At 33.6% G+C, this 24,765-nt stretch overlaps 1 pseudogene; it reads left to right on the plus strand.

The window, feature by feature from the left end:
- The first annotated feature begins 631 nt into the window (after positions 1 to 631).
- LOC132636979 (synaptotagmin-5-like) lies at positions 632 to 24,041 on the plus strand (annotated as a pseudogene).
- The last annotated feature ends 724 nt before the right edge of the window (positions 24,042 to 24,765 follow it).

Here is a 24,765-nt window from a genome sequence, read left to right on the forward strand (position 1 = left end):
CCTACGAAGTCTCACCTTTGAGTACTTATTTCAACAAATTTCCTTTTTTGAACTTTTTTTTTAAGAAAACCCCACCAGAAGAAAACTCCAAAAAGAAACTAAAAATCCCACCTTTAAGCACATTTTTCAACATTTTTCAGTTTTATTGTGTCTCAAAATACAATTTTTAATTTTTTTTCTTTCAAGAATTCACCTTTTAGGAAAACTCCACAAGAAGAAAACTCCAAAAACAAATTAAAAATCCCACCTTTATTCCATTTTTCAACAATTTTCATTTTAATTGAGTCTCAAAATACAATTTATTTTTTTAACTTTTTTTTTCTTTTCAAGAATTCACATTTTAAGAAAACCCCACAAGAAGAAAACTCCAAAAACAGATTAAAAATCTCACAAAAATATTTCAAGTTGGTATAATAGTTGCTTTTGTTAAATCTGAAAATGCTCCATCCAAACAACGTCTTGATCTGGTTAGTCAACTCAAGTCTTTGCATTTTTTTGTTTTGTTTTTATTTTATTTTGGATGTTTCGTTATTTTTCTGGTTTCTTTTGTATTTTTTTTTTAACTTCAAATTTTGTATTTTTAGTTATTTTTCATTTCTGGGATATTTTTTTGTTGAAGGGTAGTGGAATTGCTGCATTTGCTAGAATGGAACTATGGAAGTGGATGATTCAACAAAAGGTAAAGTCTTTAACTTTTCTTTAGGATGTTTTTGTAGGACAGAAGTTATTTTTCACATAGGGTCAAGCTCGTCGCATTGGGCTTGCCTAGTGCCGTTTACCTCTTCTGTGTGGTTTGCGAGCTATTGCACAGAAGCTGGGTTTATCCTGTACGCACTCGAAGGGTAGCGGCTGCGGGTTCCAATGTCATAAAAAAAAATGTCAACTGTCAGTCTAATTCCCATCCTTTAGCTTTGGTTTCTTAACATTTTATGTCTCTATAATTCTTTCTGTTTAAGACGGATTTTTATAACATCAAATCTCAATGACGAAGAAAAAGAGTCCATGCAATGCCTGCATTCACCATTTCGTGAGAAATACTTGTAGTAATGGATCAGGTAATAACCTTCCAAATAATTATAGGAGGCAATTATTGAGAATATGCAAGAGTGCTTTTGTGGTCTTACTTTGTGCTTGATCTAAGAAAAACATATTGTCTGTTTCTTTGCTGTAGATTTGTGGGGGAAAATGGGTTTAATAACAACTTCTTTATCCTCAGAAGTGTAATGTGGAACACTATGAGAAAATTTCTGTTAGACGCACCTGTGGAAAATTTCTGAAGTGTGTGTTAGGCATGGTACATATTTTAAGTTAAGTCTCTCTAGTGATATGAGAAAATTTCTCATAATTGGTTCAGTGGTTTCATTCTTTCACACAATATTATTAACTTAAGGCAACTAGACATGTCTTGACCTTTTATGATTGTATAGATTCCATGAAAAAAATACACAAAAAATTTATTGCATTCGTCCAACTTGATTGCACTTGATTCAAGTGTCCCCTCTTGTCAAGTGAGAAAAAAGAAATGAATAATAAATACTTAGTCAAACAATAGTTTCTCTCTTTGAAAAGTCTTGTGGTAAACTAGAAAAATATGGCTGACAAGTTGGAAGAAGTAGAAGACATGTTGATGAGCCAATAACAACATAGTTCAATTGGAAGAAGTAGAAGACGTGTTGATGAGCCAATAACAACAGAGTTCAATTAGCTGTAAAGAACTGATCCTTTGAAAGTATAATTTTGGCCCCATATATTTTTTTTAATTTTCTCTTTTACCCCTCCCCCGAGGAGCTCCCGCTTTTTGCTCCTGTAGTGACTCGAACCCACAACTTTCGAGTTGGAAGTGGAGGCTGATTACCATTTGAGCAATCTTAACCCCTTTCTCTACGTAAGTTAGTCTTCCCTCATCTCAAATTCTTAGTACACCGCTGCCTACTTGTCAAAATCTAATTGATAGGGAGCTTAAAGAAAGTATTTGTGTATTTCCTTTGAAAGGTCACAGCAGAAAAGACTTGACTAATGGACCGCTAATTGGTTCAATGACTTCAAAATTCCACACTGTATTATTATGAGAAGAAGTTTGTTATATACCTGTCAAATTACAAACATTCGTAGAAGGATGACGCGAGCAAAGAGTTCAACTAACTATATATATGTGGACCATGTTTAGCAGGTTTAGACTGTGTATATGTGTTAAATAGAATCACAAAATAAGTACAAATAAATAGATTTCGAACCTAGTATATTATATGAGAAGTGGTAGAATTCCGAATCCGAACCATAAAGCTAAAATCTTGGTTCCGCATTAGTAACAACGCAATTAAGCTTGAAATAGACATGTATATATAATAGACAACTGTAAATATCATGCACCTTCAACTATAAATCATTCAATTTTATAACAGAGGATGTGGTCTCGCACAAAACAACATTATTGGCCTTTAAACTAAGGGGGTGTTCGGTATGGAGGAAAATGCTTTCAACTTCTTTCTAAGTGATCCTGAGTAAGTAGAAGGATCCACCTTAACACAGAGAATTACTCCTGCTTGCTTGGACATATTGAAAAAGATTATTTCAAAAGTTTAGAAGCAAATATTGTAATTAATTGCAAAGGAGCACAGCATTAGAGGTTTTGGATTTAAATCATAACCCACTCTTTAGTCCTGTTCCTTGATTAATTGCAAATCTGATACACCTTTCTCTACTTTATCAAGATTATTCCTGAGCTTCTAATTAAGCCTTCCTCTTACAACTTTTATTTAAAGTTGTGCAGAACAATTACTCCCTCCGTCTCAGCTTACGTGACAGTGTTTGATTGGATACAAAATGTATGTAAGGAAAAAAAAGACTTTTGAAAATTATGGTTTAAAACAAGTCATATACATTCACCTGACTATAAATATCTCATTAAAGATAACATGAAAAATTTAAAGTTAAATTATTTCTAAATAAGAAAATATGATATTCTTTTTTAAACATAATACATTATAATCTTTCTCTAAATTGATGTAATACTAGAGAGGAATTATTCACAACTACAAATTAATTAGTGATAGTTGAAGCAAGTAGCCTCCAATTTATAATTTATAACCCACAGTCCCGCAGGGAAAGGGAATGTCAAATCGTTGAATAAATGTGCATTCACTTTAGACTTAAAGGTCCATTTGCTGAAGACTAGGTCAACTTCTTAGTAATAATACTCCTTTCGTCCTATTTTATGTGATGTCGTTTAATTAGATATAAATTTAAAAAAGAAATATTTTTTAAATTTGTGATCTAAAATAAGTTATAAATATTTGTGTGACTATAAATCATCTCATTAAGGGAAATTTAGAAGTTTGAAAATTAAATTATTTCTAAAAAATAGAAAGATATTAATCTATTGAGATAAACTAAAAAGAAAAGTGTATCACATAAAGTTGTGAGAGGGAGTATTAAATATGAATGCTGAAGTGCCTGAACCTCGAGGGAGGTAGCAACTTGTTATATATAGAACGAGAAATTATTCACTACCTCCTCCATATTTTTTTTTGTTTTTGTTTTATTCCCTTAATTACCTATAAATTATTATGTAATCTTCTATTTTGAGTTGATGCAACGAGTTTTCGTTTTTTCTCTCGTTTATCTAACTTCTTAACAAAAGAACCCACTTAATTAATAGCATTAAATGTTAGTTTTGCAGTTCATGCATGACAGATACTTTCCCTCTATGTATATAGCAAAATTGACTTAAAGGTTGGTTTTTTGAAGAGTATGTCAACACCCTCGGATTGAAGAATTAAATATGAATTGTTGAAGTGCAGCAACAACTTGTTTCTTTTTTTTTTTTTGTAGTTTGTGATAGCAACTTGTTTCTTCCATGATTTTGAACATCGATAAATGAGACAAATGTTAGATCACTGCTAGATTTGCATAAGAAAAAGAGCAGAAGACCAAAATCTATAGTAAAAAGCTGTTTCTTTTTCGTGCCTGTTTTGATTCATTTACAAAGAAATAACGTTACTATTCCAGTCCTCTAATTTTTTTTTTTGAGTTATCAAAAGTATAAATTTCGGTCAAAACAGTCCTCTAATTGATTTTTTGTGGTATGTGCAAATTATGATCCTTCTATGAGATACTCCCTCTGTTTCAATTTATTTATCTGATTTTGATTTGATATAGAGTTTAAGAAAGTAAAAAAAGACTTTTGAATCTTGTGTGGAATGTATCAAAATGACCTTTAATCTTATAATATTAAACATGCCATGTGAAAAATTTGAATTAAAAAAATTATCAAAAAAGGAAAGAGACAATCTTGTTTAAACGGAATAAAAAAAAAAGTAAGACAAACAAATTGAAACAGAAGGAATGTCATTTTTCACGTTTTTTTTTCTTCTTTTCATATGACATGGTAATCAAAGACCTAAAGAGCGAATTTGAGTTCTTTTTAAAGTCCTATAGCAACACTTATTTGAAGTTGCATAAGACAATTATTATTTGTGTTAGTCTTCTTTATCTTTTGAAGAAGTCATGCAGAACACTATAAATTAACATGCGGATGAACTCTCTTGCGTCCCCAAGCTTCACACTTGATGCTCGTAAGAGATTAAAAGTGTGGATACAATTCTTACTGTCCCACTTTATGGTCCCCTTTCCTGATCCCTCAATTTAACATAAAGAAAATTGGAAAAACTTTAGAGTGGTCACCACTTCAAGAAAGAAACCAAATATGCTAGTTGACCAATTCTGCATAGAAGTGCGTTTTAATACAAAAGAGAGTGATAGTTTAGGTAGGTAAAAGTAAAGAACAATGGATAAATGATGTATGAAATTCGCGAAAGTGATAATTTAACTGTATTTTTGATCATTAATTTTTTTTTCTTTTTTTGCCCTTTCCGCTTTTCCATAGGAGACCCCTTTTTAAGGACGTGTTTGGTAGGCGGCTAAAGGGTGTTATGTACTTGAAAGTTGAAAAATTCACAGGAAATTAAGGTAGCTAGTCTTTTTCTCTTTAAATGCTTATGCATGTATATGGCCTTTGATTCAGCCTTCACCATCTAATCTGCAAGTATGTACTCAACTGCCTGCACTTGAAGTTATCCATTGTGAATTTATACAAGTATATTAATTTGGCATAATACATAAGGAGGTTCTCAAATTTGGCCTCATTTTTTAAGTATGGCCTCTAATTTTGGGTGTGCACAAATAGACACCTTAACTTGTAAAAAATTGAATACATAAACACAAATGTTGACGTGACATTGACGAGGCCCTGATGTAGCACATAATTTTGGAAGTATCTACATGATCATTTTGTAAGTTAAAATGTTTAACTAAAAATGTAGAAAGAATTTGATAGCATGGCAAAATATTATTGGCTGAGAGTTTTTGGCCCTTATTTATGTGAGTAGATCTATTTTGGTCCTTCAAATATATCTTTGAGTTTCTTTAGCCTTTTAAATTTATTAAGTAGAGCATTTTTATGCAATTAATAGAATGAACATAAAAATTGACGGTGACTATCAAAAACATGGTAAAAACTGACCCACCGACTCGATCAGTTTGATCCCCTTTTTTTAATAACACAGACCGAGCTCATTCAATTTTCCTTTTTGCGCGAAAATTTGAAAAAGTAAAAAGCTATCCGAGCTTGGTCGTTTAAATATTCCTTAAAAATATTTTTACCGTAACTAATATGGCTCGGTCAGTTTTTTTTTTTTTAAATAAATCAAGAAACCGGCTGAGCTTGGTTAGTTTTTGGTCAAAACTCCGATCAAACTGTTAAAATAACTGATCGAGTTCAGTCAGTTTTTGGCAAATAAAAGAACGATCGAGCTCAATTAGGTTTATTTAAAAAAAAAAAATGGGGATCAAAACTCTCGACTCGGTCAGTTTTTTCCAATCAATTTGTACTGTGCTATTTGGTAGGCACCATTTGTTTTTACAATTCTATTAATTGGATCAAAATACCCCACTTTAACATATTTAAAGGACGCTCAAGATTACATTTAGAGATCTAAATATACCTCTACTCCTGTAGATAAAGAGCAATTTCAACTAAAAGCTCACAAATATCTACTTATATTTTCTTCCCTTTCCAAGAATTCACCATTTGAATTAAAAAAAAAGAAAAAAAGAAACCCCAAAACAAATTCAAAGTCTCACCTTTCAGTACATTTTCCAAGAATTCACCTTTTAGGAAAACCCCACCCGAAGAGAACTCTAAAAACAGATTAAAAATCTCACCTTTACTCCATTTTACAACTTTACTCCACCCGAAGAGTCTCAAAATACATTTTTTTTTCAAGAATTTACCTTTTAGGAAAACCCCACAAGAAGAATACTCCAAAAACAGATTAAAAATATCAACTTTTATTTTTATTTTTATTTTTAAAGATCATTTCAATGAAGAATAAGTGGAATAAAATGTCATTTATTATAGGGGCTGTAATTGGAATAGCATTTGGAGTTGGTATAATAGTTACTTTTCTTAAATCTGAAAAGGCTTCATCCAAACAACGTATTCATCTGGTTAGTTCACTGTAGTCTTTTTTTTTTTTTTTTTTAACTTCAAATTCTGGATTTTTAGTTATTTTCCACTTCTGGGTTTGTTTTGTGTATTTGTGTGTGTCTGTTTTTTTTTTTTTAAACTTCAAAGTTTGGATTTTTAGTTATTTTTCTTTATTGAATTTATGTTTTTTTAATTACTTTGAAGTATGGATTTTAGTTATTTTTCATTTTTTTTTTTTTTTTTTTTGTATTAATGTGTTTTTTTTTATTTGGTGTTGAATTGTTAAAGGCAAGTGGAGGATTCAAGAAAGATATTCACACCTCAACAATACCCTTCTTGGCCTGTGTTTCTCAAAACAACAAAAGGTAAAGTCTTTAACTTTTCTTTAGGATGTGTTTGGTAAGACAGAAGTAATTTTTCAGAAATCTGTAAAATGACTTGTTTTATCGAAGCTTTTTTCATTTTTGGCCTATCTGTCTAAATTAAGTACAGACGCTAGCCAAAATATACAAACTATACATTGATTATGTATTGTATATTTTGTGTATATACAATATGTATATTTTTACTTAATATATAATACCTATACATTTGCTGGCTATTGAGCGGTCCAAGACCATCATTATCTCGGAAATTGTTAGAAGAATCTGTGGAAAATTTCTGAAGTGTGCGTTACGCATGTTGCATTTTTTAAGTCAGTCCTCTAGTGATATGAGAAAATTTCTCATCAAAATTTCACACGGTATTATTAATTTAAAGCAGCTTGACAAGTCTTGACCATTTTCTTTTCTTTCTTTAATTTACGCCCTCATGGTCCCATAAGGAGAAGGGGAAGGGAATTAATGATAGGGGACTCAACCCGGCCTTTATTAGATCCTTGAGTAGCGCCTGGACATGAAATTTAAGAAAAAAAGACCTTTGAAACTTGTGGTCTTAAACAAGTCATAGATATTTTTGTGGCTATAAATCATCTCATTAAGGATAAAATGTGAAGTTTAAAGTTAAAATGTTTCTAAATATCAAAATTATCATACTGCCTGGAATATAAAAACCAGTTATCAGTTGTATCTAAATGTAACGCTTATGCCAAATTGCGCAATTAGTTGTGAACGACTATAAGATACCATTTTATATTTGAAGTTAAATTCTTTGCCGGATTTTTTTTAATCAAATACCAGACTATCCTATGAGATTAACCTTGATTTCTGACTTGTTCTGCAAATGTGACTCAAATCCCAATATTTGCATCATGTTCTTGAACTCTGTAGATGAAGATATATGACCATTGTTTTTTTAGAAATAAGAAGGACTGAGTCTTCTTACATACACTAAGCAGAAGGAAATGGAGTTACGTCATATGTCTTTATTGTTCATTTCTTTTTCTCACTTGACTTAGTCAAGCAATAATATCTCTCTATGATAAGTCTTGGGGAATACTATGTTGATGGGCAAGAATAACAGAGCCATTAGCTGTAAAGAACTGCTCCATGAAAGTATACTTTGGCCCTATTAAATTTTTAATCTTGTAGGTTGTAGTTTTGGAATCTGTGAACGATCAGTGTTCTGAAATTTGATTTAATTTCTTCGTCTCTATCCTTTGTGAGGTCTTGTGAAAAACTGAATAATATGCCAAATGATCTCTGTAGAAAATATCTCAGCAGTGTGTGTTAAACATAACGAGACCAAGTCGCACCATCATTAAAGAAAATTAGGACAGAGGGAGTATTAGTTTGTTAAGTCTTTTCCCCTTTGAAAAGTCTTGTAGAACACTACAAAATATGACTAACAAGTTGTTAGAAGGTACTGCTCATTTTATCTCCATTTATATCAAAGTTAGACAAGACAAACACTGTATGATTGGTACTAGGAACCAACACTTAAAAGACTTAATACCCCATTTTTTATGTGTCTGGATGCTTAGAGGAAGCATTTCTGAATTTGTTTTAGTAATGGAACCCCACAGAATTAGCATAATTTTGTAGGTTGCAGTTTTGGAATCCGTGAACGATCGGTGTTCGAAAATTTGATGTAATTTCTTTGTCTCTATCCTTTGTGAAGTCTTGTGGAAAACTAAATAATATGCCAAACTATCTTTGTAGAAATTATCTCAGCAGTGTGTGTTATACGTAACGAGACCAAGTCACACCATCTTGCTAACACACAATGCAGAAAAAATTTCTGCAGAACACCCCATTAATGAAAATTAGGACAGAAGGAGTATTAGTTTGTTAAGTCTTCTCCCCTTTGAAAAGTCTTGTAGAACACTACAAAAGATGACTAACAAGTAACAAGTAGTTAGAAGTCACTGCTCATTTTCTCTCCATCTATACCAAAGTTAGACAAGACAAAAACTGTATAATTGGTACCAGCCGCCAGGACTTAAAGACTTAAAGAGTCATTCTGGAAATTGACTGAATACTTGAGAGGAATTATCCACAACCACAAATTAGTTAGTACCCCATTTTATTTGTCTGGATGCTTTTTTTTTCTTTCTTTAATTTATACCCCACAATCCCATAGACAAGTCAATTTCCATAAATTCTACTCGGACTCGAATTCCAACGGGAAGTGGTAGAATTTCGAGTCCGAATCATGAAGTTAGATTAGAATTCTAGTTCCGACTCTGTAACAAAGTTTAGCAAGCTGTTTTAGGATTTGATGCCTTTATACCTCCCACTACCAAAAAACAAAAGGTAGATTAAGAAGTTCCCAAATTCTTGAGGAACCAGTTATCTGTTGTATCTAAATGTAAATCTTATGTCAAATTTGTAAATAGGTATCATGCAATTACTTGTGAACTACTATAAGATACCATTTTTCATGTTGTTAATTTTTATTTTTTATTCTTTTTCCTTTTCGTACAGATTTTTTTGTGTTGTAAGTTAAGGCCTCAAAATTGAATTTGACCGAAGTATATTTTGATCCGTTCTATACTCTATAAAGATTGTACTCGCACTTTCTAAGTCCTCCTATTGCAGCTCTAATTCAATCCAATTTGAGCCTAATTCACAACGTATGCGTTACACATAGTTCATCTCACTAACAAGTTAGAATCCAACGTACATGAAGGAGAAATCTATCACATTTCTACTCTCTCATGGGACCATTGAATGATCAGTGTTTGGAATTTTGATGGAATCTTCCTAGTCTAATTTTATTCTTTGAAAAGTCACATAACATCCTTGTCCACTAGTTTTGCAGAAAATTTCCTACAGTGTACATTGTGCACGGTGCTATCCTCAACATTAATATTGGCGTAAGTAAGTCTCTCTGGTGTAATTAGATGGTGATCCTAAGTTAGGAGTTTTATAGTTGTGATGCAAAACCGTCTCTAGTCTCTTATAATTTCTTTTTTGTCTATATTGAGTTATTAAAAGTAAAATTTATATCAAAGCAATTCTTGAAATAGATTTTTTCGGTATATAAAAGAGTATGATCGTCTATTCATACAAAATTGTACTCTGAGGCCTAAGATTGACTTCGACGAAAGTATACTTTGATCCGCAGGACCCAAATTGTGTTAAATGAGACATATATCTCTTTACTCGATTAATATTGTACCAGCACTTCTGAAGTCCTTCTGTTACAACTCCTATTCAAAGTTTCACGAGACTATTATTGTATGGTTCATGTACCAGCAAGCAAGAATTAGCCCTAGAGTTTTTCTGAAAATTGACTTGAGACTTGCAGTCATCGTCCACAAATTAATTAGTGCTAGTTGAGTAGAAGTATCGCATTGCTTTACTAGATCTTTTTATTTTTAATTCGATACCCCCACGGTACTATGAGATTAACCATGATTTCTGATTTGTTCCGCAAATGTGACTCAAATCCCAAACCTTTGCATCATGATTTTTGAGCTCTGTAGATGAAAATGTATAGTCATAAATTACCATTGGTTTTTTAGAAACAAGGAAAACTGAGTTCTCTTACGTACTCTTAGTAGACGGAGAAGGAAATGGAGTCTTTATTGTTCATTGTCTTTCGCACTTGACTTAGTCAAAAGATACTTTCTTTCTTTGAAAAGTCGTGTGGAAAAGTATAATGATGGGCCAAGAATAACACAGTTGTTAGCTGTAAGGATCTGATCCATGAAAGTATAATTTTCGCCACTGCCTGCTAATTGTAAAATCTAATAGATAGGCAGCTTAAAGGAAGCAATAATTCTGTGTTTGTTTCAGTAATAGAACCCCACACAATTAGCATAATCTTGTATGTTGCAGTTTTGGAATCCTTGAATGATTAGTGTTTGGAAATTTGATGTAATTTCTTTGTTTCTATCCTTTGAGAAGTCTCTGGAAAACTAAATAAATTGCCAAACTATCTCTGCAGAATTTTTTTTAGAAGTTCTGTAGAAAATATCGCAGCAGTGTGTGTTATACGTAATGAGACCAAGTGACACCGTCTTGTTAACGCACAATGCAGAGAAATTTTGTGCAGAACCTGTGTTGGGTGTTTAGTCGATGACCTGAAAAGTCGAAACAAACACATCATTAGAGAAAATTAGGATAGAGGGCGTATTAGTTTGTTTTGTCTTCTCCCCTCTGAAAAGTCTTGTAGAATATATTACTAACAAGTGACTGCTCATGATCCATGGACCACAAGTTTTGTGGTTGTGATGTAGCTCATTTTCTCTCCATTTATGCCAAAGTTTGACAAGACAAATATTGTATAATTTCTGGAAATTGACATAACACAAGATAGTACAATTAGTTAGTGCTAGTTGGGGTATGTAGCATATGGTATGCTTCGTATAAAGAAAAACTCTAAATAAGAATAAGAATATTTTAATTTTGCATATGAATTTTGTTCGGCTCGGGTTAGATCAGTTCTTTTTAATTGAATTTGTATTTATTAGACCTATTTTTTTATTTTAAAAAAGAGAGTAAAAGATTATTACCGGCGAGTATGAGTTTTGGAATGAAATGGGTTGGATTTTTTTAATTATATTTGTATATAATAAACTAAAAATAAATAAAATAGTAAAAGTTAAATATAAATAAAATAGTAAAATCTTATCACCCACCGGAAGTTGGATTTTCCAGCATATGTGATTTTTGTGTTAGTAAGGGCAAAATTTTTGTGACTTTTGTGTTACAAAACATAGTTAAGTAACTTTGGTAAAAAAAAATCAAAGTTGTGTAACCATATGTGAAATTTACCCCATAAATATGTGCACACTATTTCATTCAATTTTGGTTTCTAATTTTTGTTTTCAACATTAAAAGAATTTATTAGAAGAATCAGTAGAAAACTTTTGAAGTGTGGGTTACGCAAGTCTTTAACAATATTGACCCAAGTCAAGAGAAAGGAGGTATTGATATAGCTATAAATATGTATGGATTGTGATAATGGATTTTGTAAGAAACATTGTGTTATTTGCTGAAAACAAAAAAAAGAAAATGGCAAGTCTCTTTTTCTTTTATTCACTTGTCTGTTTTGTCTTTCTAAGTCAAAGCTTTTCTTCATCATTTGTGCATCATCTTTGCTCTTCCAGTGAAGCTTCTGCTTTGCTTCAATTTAAGAAACCCTTTGGGATCTCCTTAGAAAAATCCGATTGGTGTGATAATTCTTCTTTCCCGAAAACAACATCTTGGAATGAGAGTAGGGATTGTTGCAGTTGGGATGGAGTCAAGTGTGACATGTTAACGGGTCATGTTATCGGCTTGGACCTTAGTTGCAGTAAGCTTTCTGGAACTATTCATCCCAACAACAGCCTCTTCCAAATTCATCTTCTTCGGAGACTAAACCTTGCTTACAATAACTTCAGTTCTTCGTCAATTCCAAGTGGCATTGGCCGCTTGAGGAATTTGAGGCATCTTAACCTTTCTGGCTCTCTGTTTGATGGTAAAATCCCAATAGAAATCTCACACCTTTCTAATCTGGTTTCACTTGATCTTTCTTCTCTTGATTACTGTGAACTTGACCAGAAAACATTTGAAACACTGCTTCAAAACTTCACAAATCTGAAGGTAGTTTCTCTCTCTGGTGTCACCATCTCATCTCCAATACCTATGAATTTGTCTTCTTCATTAAGGGACGTGAATCTGGAAAGTACCAATTTGCAAGGTGTTCTGACAGAGAGCTTCTTTCTTCTGCCAAACTTGGAAAGGCTCAATTTGGGTGGTAATCATTTCACTGGCCAGATTCCTAATTCCATTGGCAACCTAACCCAAATTAGGGAGTTAGCTTTATATGTTAATGATTTCACTGGCCAGATTCCTAATTCCATTGGCAACCTAACCCAAATTAGGGAGTTAGACTTACGTTGGAATCATTTCACTGGCCAGATTCCTAATTCCATTGGCAGCCTAACCCAAATTAGGGAGTTAGATTTAGGTAGTAATCATTTCACTGGCCAGATTCCTAATTTCATTGGCAACCTAACCCAAATTAGGGAGTTAGACTTACGTTGGAATAATTTCACTGGCCAGATTCCTAATTCCATTGGCAACCTAACCCAAATTAGGGAGTTAGACTTACGTTGGAATCATTTCACTGGCCAGATTCCTAATTCCATTGGCAGCCTAACCCAAATTAGGGAGTTAGATTTAGGTAGTAATCATTTCACTGGCCAGATTCCTAATTCCATTGGCAACCTAACCCAAATTAGGGAGTTATATTTATATTGGAATGATTTCACTGGCCAGATTCCTAATTCCATTGGCAACCTAACCCAAATTAGGGAGTTACATTTATATAGTAATCATTTCACTGGCCAGATTCCTTCAACAATCTCTAATTTGAAGCAGCTCACATATTTAGATCTTTCATATAACTCTCTTGGAGGTGAAATTCCCAATGTTTTCTCTAACCTCCAAGAGCTAGAGCAATTGGATTTGTCTGGCAACTCACTGAATGGCACAATACCCTCTTGGGTGTTTAGCCTCCCTTCCTTAAATACATTGAGTCTCCATCATAATCAATTCAGTAGAGTGGCTGATGAGCTCAAAGCAAACCCAACATTAAAGATTTTGTATTTAAGTCATAATCAACTCAGTGGTCCCTTTCTTCAATCACTTGAGAATCTCACTAACCTATCCTTCCTTGACCTTTCATCAAATAACATGGATGCGAGAATAAATATCACTTTTCCTAGCCTAGAACGTTTGTTTTTATCATCTTGTGAACTGAAGGCTTTTCCACACTTGAGAAATTCAACAACACTTAGTTGGTTGGATCTTTCTAACAATAAGATTGATGGTCCAATACCTAACTGGTTTAGCGGCATGAGGTGGGACTCATTGGAGTACCTAAACCTTTCTCATAGTTCACTTACAGGACACATAGAACAACTTCATTACCCTAATCTAAAGTATCTTGATCTTAAATTTAACTCCCTTCAAGGTCAGCTACCTTCTTCTATCTGTAAGTTAAAGAGCCTTCAGTTACTGGATTTGTCACACAACCACTTCAGTGACTCTGTTCCACATTGCTTGGGCAACACGGTTGAGCTAATTGTGCTCGACTTAAGAAGCAATAATTTCAGTGGGACTCTTCCACGGTTATGTGTGCAGAGCCCTTCATATTTGAGAACCATTGTTTTGAATGGTAATCAATTTGAAGGACCTGTCCCGGTGTCGTTGCTCAACTGTACTGATTTAGAAGTTCTTGATTTGGGGACTAATGCAATAAATGACACATTTCCAGCGTGGCTAGGAAATCTTGAAGAGCTTCAAGTCCTTATATTAAACTCGAACAAGTTCCATGGACCTATAAGTACTGAGCAGACTAATTTTTTCTTTCCCAAGTTGCGAATTTTCTATCTTTCTCAAAATGAGTTCAGTGGATCACTGCCTGCAGAAGTATTTGAAAATTTTAGAGCGATGATCAACTTACATGGCGCAGACAAAGGCGAGATCGAATATATGAGTCAAAATTTAAATGATTCTGCTACGTATCAGGATTCTGCGAGGTTGGTGATCAAAGGCCAGGATATTGAGCTAGAAAGAATCAGCACAATTATGACAGCTATAGATCTCTCAAGCAACCATTTCGAAGGTGTAATTCCGAAAGCCATAAAAGATCTTGGCTCACTTTGGCTACTCAACTTATCCCATAACAATTTCACAGGGTATATTCCAACGGAACTGGGACAGCTGAATACGCTTGAAGTGTTAGATCTCTCTTGGAATCGGCTCATAGGAAAGATTCCAAGGGAACTGACAAGAGTAAAATTTTTGGCGGTCTTAAACCTCTCGCAAAATCTTCTGGTTGGACGCATTCCTCAAGGTTCACAGTTCGACACATTTTCAAAGGACTCGTATGGTGGCAACCCTGATTTATGTGGTCCTCCTTTATCAAAACAGTGTGGAACAAGTGATTCATCACATGTTCCTCCGCCATTGGAGTCTAAAGAAGAAGAGGAGTCACACTTTTTAAGTGGATTTACCTGGGAATCAGTAGTCATAGGCTACAGTTGTGGACTCGTTGTTGGAACTGTCATGTGGAGCCTCATGTTTAAAGCTCGTAAGCCAAAATGGGTTGTGGAATTTCTTGAAGGCGCTTTTCCCAAGAAAATGAGAAGGGCACAGGAGAGAAGGTTGAGACGGCGGGCTTAATTTAAGATTGAAAGAGCTAACTTGTCTTTGTATAATAAGTAATGTAGGAATTATCCCAGGAATACTATGCTTTAGTCTATGTTTTAGTTTGTTGTCTATGAACTGTTCTGTTTCTGTTATTGTCCTTTTTAATTTTCTGTTTGTATGTATGTTTTGATAGCAACTTATATGTGTTATTTTTAGCATAATGATCCACCTAAACACATAGATTTACCCGTTAACCTGTTGACTTAGACGTGGAGACGATTCTCAAATGTTGAGAAGCAAATATTTGAGCGATAAAGTTAGGCCAGAAGAAACAATGCAGATGATTCTTGTCAGTGCTTAAGAATTGAGCAGATACACACAGAGGACAGCAGCTATCTTTTCTTCTTTGGTTTTCCACCCATTGTCTAGTACCCGCTTTGGGACCCCAGTAATTCTAGATTTGCGTTGGGAAGTCCCACTTTAAGGGTGAAGCACTCCTTACCAAAAGCGGCTCCATGGACACCAGCTATCTAGTTGTTGACTCAAGTGATTCATACAGCCACTTATTAGTACAACAAATCAGGAAAAAGCATATAGAGTTTGGTTCAAGATTGTTAACGCTTGATAAGAAAGTTTGAAATTGTCATTTATTTTAGGGGTTGTGATTGGAATAGCATTTGGAGTTGGTATAACAAAACAGGAAAAACAAAGCTCGTAAGCATATAGAGTTTGATTCATGATTGAAATCACTTGATGTAACAAAGTATATAGCTCACTTTCCACTTGCACGCTTTCAATTTTAGTAGGTTTTTACGTATATTTATACTTCGAGACAAAATTAAATTAAAAACAAATTAAAAATCCCACCTTTAGCATATTTTTCAACAATTTTCAACTTAATTGAGTCTTAAAATATATTTTTTTTTCTTTCAAGAATTCACCCCTAAGGAAAACCCCACAAGAAGAAAGCTCCAAAAACATATTAAAAATCCCACTTTTTTTTTAAAGTTCTTTTCAATATTTTTCAGTTTACTAGCTCACAAAAATATTGAAGAACAAGTGGGAAAAAAAGATGCCATTTATATTAGGGATTGTAATTGGAATAGCATTTGGAGTTGGTATAATATTTGCTTTTGTTAAATCTGAAAATGCTCGATCCAAACAACGTATTGATCTGGTTAGTCAACTATACTCTTTGCTTTTTTTGTTTTTATTTTAACGTATGAATTTTCAGTTATTTTCCCTTTCTGTTTTTATTTTTATTTTTCATTGATGTGTGTGTGTGTGTTTTTAACTTCAAATTTTGGAGTTTTAATTATTTTCCATTTCTATTTTTTTTTATAATAACTTCAAACTTCGTAGTTTTAGTTATTTTCCATTTGTGGTTTTTTTTTTAACTTCAAATTTTGAATTTTTAGTTATTTTCGATTTCTAGTTTTTTTTTTTTTTTTTTTTGTATTTAAGTGTGTGTTTGAACTTCAAAGTTTGGATTTTTAGTTATTTTTCATTTTTGCGTTTTTTTTGTATTTATGTGTTTTTTTTTAACTTCAAATTTGGGATTTTTAGTTATTTTCTAGAAGGAGAGCCTTAGCGTAACTGTTAAAGTTGCTACCATGTCACCTCTTCGAGCCGTGAAAACAGCCTTTTACAGAAATGTAAGGTAAGGCGCGTAGAATAGACTCTTGTGGTCCGGCCCTTCCCCGGGCCCCGGGCATAGTGAGAGCTTAGTGCACCGGGCTTCCCTTTTAGTTATTTTTCCATTTCTGGGTTTTTTGTATTGATGTGTGTGTGTGTGTGTTTTTTAAATTAACTTTAAAGTTTGGATTTTTAGTAATTTTTCATTTCTGGTTTTCTTTTTTGTATTTATGTGTTTTTTCGGTGTTGAATTGTTAAAGGCTAGTGGAATTAGGCCTGTGCACGAATTGGTTCGGTTCGGTTTTGGCCATCATCGAGTTGAAATTTCAAATTTTGACTTTCAAAAATTCTCAACCAAACTCGATCCATTCTAGGTTCAATTCGATTTGTTTTTTATTATTTCAGTTCAGTTACACAGATCGATTTGTTCGGTTTGTTCGAAATTTAAACTAACAGCTATTTTCATTTCAGTTTTAGAGTAAACATAACCAAAAGTAATGAGATTTTAAATTTGCAGCCTTATAATCAAGAAAAAATCATAAACTTACAAGCATAATAACATCTAAATAACAAAACAAGAACTTGACAACTTGTACAGGCATACAAATCCGCCGAAAGTAATTTTTTACCTTGAAAAACACTTGAGAAGAGAAGACGGTGTATTTTGATTTTATTTCAGGGAGTGAGCTTGAGAAGAGAGGACTGAAAGTTTGAAAGAGTATTAGAATATTAGGTCTAGGAATATTGGGATTTGGGCCTGTGCCTGTGGTATAAAATATAAAATATTACTTCACTATTAAGTATTAAGTGTATATATAGTTAGACTACTAGAGTATTAGTCGTTAGTGACATATAAATTGGATTTGTTCAGGTCGGTTCGGTTGATAACTGAAGCCAACAGTATCTGAACCGTTAAACCGTAATATTTTACGATTGCATTTGTAAACCGAAATCGAATTGTATTATCCAGATTGAATAATTCGAATTGTTTCGAATCGGTTTGGAAATTCGGATTGAACCGATTTGTGCACATGCCTAAGTGAAATTGCTGCATTTGGTAGAATGAAAGTGGATGATTCAAGAAAGATATTCACACCTCAACAATACCCTTCTTGGGTTGTTTCTCAAATCAGCAAAAGGTAAAAATTTTAACTTTTCTTTAGGATGTGTTTGGTAGGACGCAGAGGCGAAGCCAGAATTTTTAGTAGGTGTTTGGCCATAGATTCCAAATATGTTTCACTTTATTTGGAATTTATGGAGTTGGAGTTAGAGTTTGAGTTGAAGATGGAATTGTGTTTGGTTATACTTTTTGCAACGAATATTTGAAATATTGTTCATGTTTGAATGTATCTAAATACAACTTCAAAAGTGAAAAGTGAGTTGGAAAATAGGTTATAAGTTGTTTTCCAAATTTGAAATACAACTTCAAACTGTATTTGGAATTTTCATGGCCAAAAGGGTCCTTAGTTTATGGGTTCTAAAACCACAATTCTCTTTGCTTATTGGGTTTCTGAAAAGACTATTTTATACATATCAGATGAATTTTTTCACAAATATAGGGTTTAAGGTAAAGCTATTGGGGTTCTGCCCTACTCGTAAGACGGAAGTCATTTTTCAGAAATCTGTAAAATGACTTATTTTCTGGAAAATATTTTTTCGTGATTGGTTGGAGAGTGGAAAATATTTTTCGGGGAATAAAGTTTATTGAAGATTGAATTAGCAAATTGGATAGTGTCTTGATGAAAAATATTTGAGTAGTAAAGATTGATAATAATGTCTAAATGTTATTGCTCCTTTTGGTGGAACAATTTCGAGCAACCAAAATCAGAAAATAAGTTCTTTTTTCCCAGAAATAGAATTTCGGAAAATATTTTCTGTCATACCAAACACACCATCAATGTTCTTTTTCTGTTTTTGGGGGTACACAGTGACCATAAGATCATTAAGATTAAATTCGTGCATTATGGTTGTGGTCTTCGGTTAAAAAGACTGTCCCTTTATGGTCTTTGTTTAATGTCTGTCTTAGCATACATGTTGTGATTTAGTTTGTTGAGAAGGAAAAACAATGACCTTTTCGATTTTTCAATTTTATGCTTACAGTTGACGTGGCTTAATTCTCATCTTGAAAAGCTCTGGCCATATGTGGATGAGGTTAGATTCAATGTCTATACATAGTTAGATTTCCACTCTATTGCGGACCTGCAATTTTCCATTTTTTTCCTTTTTCTTTTCTAATTTTGCGATTGTTGGGACTCCTTGTTGCTAATTGAATCGGTGTGGGTGTAATGGTCATTCAGGCAGCATCAGAACTGGTAAGGTCAAGTGTGGAGCCAATTTTGGAACAATATAGACATGTGATATTGGCATCGTCGAAATTTTCAAAGTTCACTCTTGGTACAGTTGCTCCACAATTCACTGGTTAGATTCCAGTGTTTTAGCTTTATCTGTTTGTGTTTGTATATATATGTGCGGTCGGAATAAAAAAAAAAGGCCGCATAACATTTCCCTGCCATTTACAGCCTCTTTGCGAAGTCAAAACGTGACAAATAATTTGAGACTGGGTTTAAAAGACATCCAAACCTCATAGAACTACTATGGTGACCTAGCCTCTAGTGTCAGTTAGTCGGACCTTAATAAAAGAAGTCCTTAATAAAAGAAATTGCTTGTGAGGATGAATCACATGATATTTAACGTATGCTTGATCTCATACAAATGTTTCATTGCAGGGATTTCTATTATTGAAGATGGAAGTGAGGGTATTACCATGGAATTAGAGATGCAGTGGGATGGGAACCCAAGCATAATACTCGATATCAAGACTTATGTTGGTGCAGCATTACCAGTGCAGGTAATTAGTTGCACCTCAGAGCTCTACCGCATACTTTAACTGCTTTACATTATATGGTCCTAATATCTGCTTAGATGCAAATCTTGTTTTTATTTCTGTGAGTTACTCAAAACTGAATGATGCACTGGTATTAGTTGATATCCTCAAGCCTGCGTCTTATTGTTTAGCAAGGACTTGTACTTACCGAAAAATGCTTTCTGAAAGAGCAAACAGCTGCTTCAGGTTAACTAGTCTGTATTTGTGCCTTACACTTGCAAGTTAACCCATATGATTTGCATGGACATGCTCGTGCTTATGTGTTTTTCTTGGACTGACCACAAAATGAAAAATTAATGTCATTATATTCCCTGTGATACGTCCTTAATAGTAATCTAAATGAGTTGCACGCTTTAAGAGTGAAGAAATGAAGATGCTAGTAATATATACATCTTACTGTTTTGTTTCATCTTCACTTCGTGAAATGCTTTTTTTTTTCCCCAAAAGTATCACGTAACTTTATGACAGAGCATGACCCTCTCGTCTGATGTCAACCATTCTTTTCTGCCTATGTAATTTGCCAACTCAACTTGTTATAGCTATTTTCTGCAGAAGCAATTTGTCCACAAGCATCATACTAACGGCTTTGCTATAACTTCATTTATGTGCTTTGTCCTTTTTTTTTTTTCCTTTCTGTCAAGTCATTAAAGAGTCTTCTCAACTATCAGGGTAAACCTTCTCCCACTCTTGTATTTTGCAACGAATTGCTTCTTCTGTGATCTACTTGTTCCATGTCTCCATCTTGGAAAAATAGCCATTCCTTTTTCTGACTTCTTGTTTTAACTTGTCCATTTTAACGTCATCACTAATTTATCCACGCATTTTTTCTATTTTAGTTCCTGAAATATTTGCATCATGCGAATGCTCTAACTTTTATGAATCTGATTTTAACTTTGTGATTATTGTTCTCCTTTCATTTAGGTGAAAAACATCGGGTTTACTGGTATTTTTAGGCTCATCTTCAGGCCACTTGTTGATGAGTTTCCTTCTGGAGCTGTATGTTATTCTCTAAGGCAGAAGGTGTTGTATAAACAATTTTTCTTTTGTCTTTCGTTTGCATTTCTATCAGTTTGTGCATATACATGCACAGAAATCAACTTAAGCATGGTATTGATACTTATCCTTAAACAATTTAAGCGTGGTGTTGATACTCAGAATAAAATATTTAAGCATGTTATTTACACGATCCAGAATTAAAACCAAAGCTATTTCTTTTGTTTTGAATTAATAATTGATTCTGAGTGTGTGCAAATGGCGCTTACTTTCACCGGAATATGGCATTAAGGCTACCCATGTGCATACTCACATCTAACCTCTAGTGGAAAATGACAAATAAATTTCTTTGCTTGCAGAAAAAGTTGGATTTTACGCTTAAAGTAACTGGTGGTGACATGACAGCAATTCCTGGCGTTTCTGATGCAATTGAGGTTTGGGCGTACTTTACCACTTAATCTGTTACTCAGTTTTTGTTATCCTTCCACAACCTCTAATGCAGTTTGATGGGATATAATTTTTTTAATAAAGTTGATGAGGTGTAGCGAAGCCTTAATTCTGTTTTCCCTGTTCTTTTTATTAATAATAAGAGGATGGAAGAAACAAAAAAGAAATGAAAATTTGAAGTGGCTGCTTACTGGTTTAGCGTTAAATGTACAAGTATGAGTATCAAATGGGCGGGTTGGGCTTAATTTAGGTAGGTGAAAATGGTTGAGTTAAATAAATGGGCTGGTCATTGACCCGCCCAAATGTTGCTTCAGCTGAAATAGACCCGCCCAATTTTTACTAAGTTTTAATTTGTTTATTGTTTTCTTATAATTTGTTTTAGTGACGGCATATCAGCCTAACTTTCAGATGTGCTGAATTTGGAGGGTCAAAATGGGCTGAGTTGGGCAGATCATGTTTTTATGGGCTAGTTTTGCCACCCCTAAATACAAGAATAGGTGTCTTTCTAGTGGTCGCTTTCATCTTTGTCTAGGAAATTCTGGAGTTTGATTCAAGGCCTGTAAACAAGATGAAAATATTTACTTATCATGTTTCTGTGGTAAGCACCCTATTGTGCACTTGCCTGAAACTTCTATATTTCAATATGGATAACAAGATTTACTTAAAATGGCAAGCAGAAGCAGCTATATTGCATTTATGAGAATCAAGGAGTGTTGGGTGAAAACTTTCAAACAACGATTCTTTTGTTTCTTGGTGCATTCTTTAAGACTATTCTCATTTGAGAAAAGAGAGGAACAACGGATTTGTCGCTTTTAGTTGTTTGCATGAACTTGAACTTTTTCATGTAGTCGAAAATGGAATGCTTAATAAATGTTAGTTATAATTTACTACACTGTAGGTGTACTAAAATGAATTTATTTCTCCAGGGAACTATCCGGGTCGCTACTGAAGATTCTATCACATGGCCGGTTCGAAAAGTTATTCACATTTTACCTGGGGAATATAGGTATTGGTATTAACTATGGATTCTTTGAACAATCTTGGTTTCTTTGGGCTGGCCTGATCTTGGTCCAATCAAACATATTTAACTTCTTGTTGAACCTTGAAACGACTTTCTTCAAATATAAGATTTCCAAAGGCTGCATTTGGATTAAGTTTTTGAGAGTAGTCCCCTCGACTTGTCGGACTTACATTCATTTTGCTGTGATCTAGAAAAGACAAAATGTTATCTCATGTAATTTAGTAATTATATGATGTTCTGATACGGCTTGTATACGGGGTTTTCCCCAATTGTTAATAAAATTATTACCTTATCAAAAAAAAAAAAAAAAAATGATGTTCTGATGGGAACTGTAAAAGAAATTCTGCTTAGTAGTAAATGCTTCTGCATATGTGTTTTAAGTTTTAACCGAAAAGGAAATTAGCACTTTTAGTCTCTCAAATATCGATAATTCTGATTTTAGTCCTTATGATTTTTGGTTAAGCACATTAACCTTCAATTGATTGATATGTGCATTCTTATTCCCTCTGCCTATAAATCTTCACAAATTTAACGAATTATCAAGTGCTAAATCAGTCACTTTTCGACATGTTATTTAATGTTTTATTGTTATTCCATATTTGGAGGTAATGTAGTTCTAAAAATAGTGTAAATATCACATAATTTCTTTATAAAGGGGCTGAAAATACACGTTTTAGTTAATTGAAGGGTAGATGTGCTTATGCAAATATCACAAGGACCAAAATCGGCATTCATTAATGAATGAAGGACCAAAAATACAATTATCCCTAACTGAAAAGACAAGTTAAACATTTAGATTTTGATTGGTAACTGCTTAATATCTGTTTTCTGCTTACTGGGCACAGGCCAGAATATAATCCTTATTGATATTCTATTTTCTTGTTTACCAGTGACCTTGAACTGAAGCCTACCAGAGTATTGGAGGTGAAACTTGTTCAAGCAAACGAGTTAACAAATAAAGACCTCATTGGAAAATCTGATCCTTCCGTTGTACTATATGTACGCCCTCTACGAGATAGAATGAAGAAGAGCAAAATAATTGTAAGCTGTTCATCTGTTTCCCTGGAAAAAGTTTCTTTAATTCGTTTGATCAAGTTAAGATTAAAGTAAATAATGTTTTTTTTTTCCAGAACAACGATTTGAACCCAATCTGGAATGAGCATTTTGAGTTCATAGTTGAAGATCCACTGACACAACACTTGACGGTAAAATTCTATGATGATGAAGGGCTTCAGTCAGCTGAATTACATGGAGCTGCTCATATCCGTTTGAATGAACTTGAGCCCGGTAAAGTGAAGGATGTCTGTAATCCATCACGTTTTCCTCCACCATTGATATTCCAATCGAACTGGGACAGTTGAATATGCCTGAAGCATTATCTCTCTTGGAATTCGCTCACTGGAAAGGTTCTGCAGGAATTGACAAGGCTGACATTTCTGGCATTCTTAAACCTCTCTCAGAATCATCTCGTCGGACCAATTCCTTGAGGTCTACAATTCGACACATTTGATAATGACTCGTATGGTGGCAAACCTTGATTTATGTGGTCCTCCTTTATCAAAGCAATGTGGAACAAGTGATCCATCGCATGTTCCTAAACCATTGGAGTCCAAAGAAGAAGAAAACGAGTCATACTTTTTAAGTGGATTTACATGGGAATCAGTAGTCATAGGCTACAGTTGTGGACTAGTTGTTGGAACTGTCATGTGGACCTCATGTTTAAAGCTCATAAACCAAAATCGGTTGTGAAATTTCTTGAAGGCGCTTTTCCCAAGAGAATGAGAAGGGCACAGAAGAGAAGGCTGAGACGACAAACTTAATTGAAGATTGAAAGAGTGAACTAAAGGTCGAAAAATTGGTCGAAATAAAGGTTTTTTCGACCTCGTTTGGTCGAAATTTTTGGTCAAAAATCCCTGTTTTTTTAGTAGTGAGTGAACTTTTCAGTTTCTGTTTTTTCTCATTTTAATTTTCTGTTTGTTGTTTGTATTTGCTTGATAGCAATATAATTGTATGTGTTATTTTATCATTAATGGTGGTTCAAGTTAAGTTGCTTTGTTTCAATTTATTTCTTAACACAGAATTACGCCTGCTTGCTTGGAATTGAAAACAATTAACCCAGTAATAACTGCAAAACAGTGTTAAATGTAAAACTGGAGTATGGAGGAAAAAGACTAATGAATATTCAACAACTTATTCATGTTTTTTGTTTGCCATTATTAATGAGTTTGCCTATATAAATTGTCTGTTCTAAAATTACTCTTATGATTTTAATGTATCTTCGTGAATTTCCACCAAGCAAGATAAATTTACCATAGCTACTAAATAATTGTAATTATGGACACACTTCCTTTTCATGAACTAGAAGGTTTCAACAAGCAAATCAGTAAATGAAGGCTCTCTAGCTCATGTGGAAACAATATTATGGTTCACTCCTTTTGCCTCTAAAATGAAAAATAAACAACTAGAAAAGGAAAGAAAGGGATATATGCGTGCATAGATCTAAGGTTTCGAACATTGTTTTGTAGCAGTGACTTTTATCGCATTCCAGCTTCAGCTATTGTATTTGACATGAAGATTTTAAAAGAATAATTGAATTATATAAGATGTGATCAGGGTATGTACCAATAACCGTACTTTTACAATACAGTAAAAGTAGGCAATTTCCTATATCCACTGGAACTCCATCAGTTCCATTTTTTAATAAACATAATATTCTTACTAATAAAAGGTGTATCATTAATTTCTTTCAAGCTTTAAAGCATTCGCAATT

Source organism: Lycium barbarum, chromosome 4 (assembly GCF_019175385.1).
Source record: "Lycium barbarum isolate Lr01 chromosome 4, ASM1917538v2, whole genome shotgun sequence".
In the NCBI taxonomy this organism is placed as follows: domain Eukaryota; kingdom Viridiplantae; phylum Streptophyta; class Magnoliopsida; order Solanales; family Solanaceae; genus Lycium; species Lycium barbarum.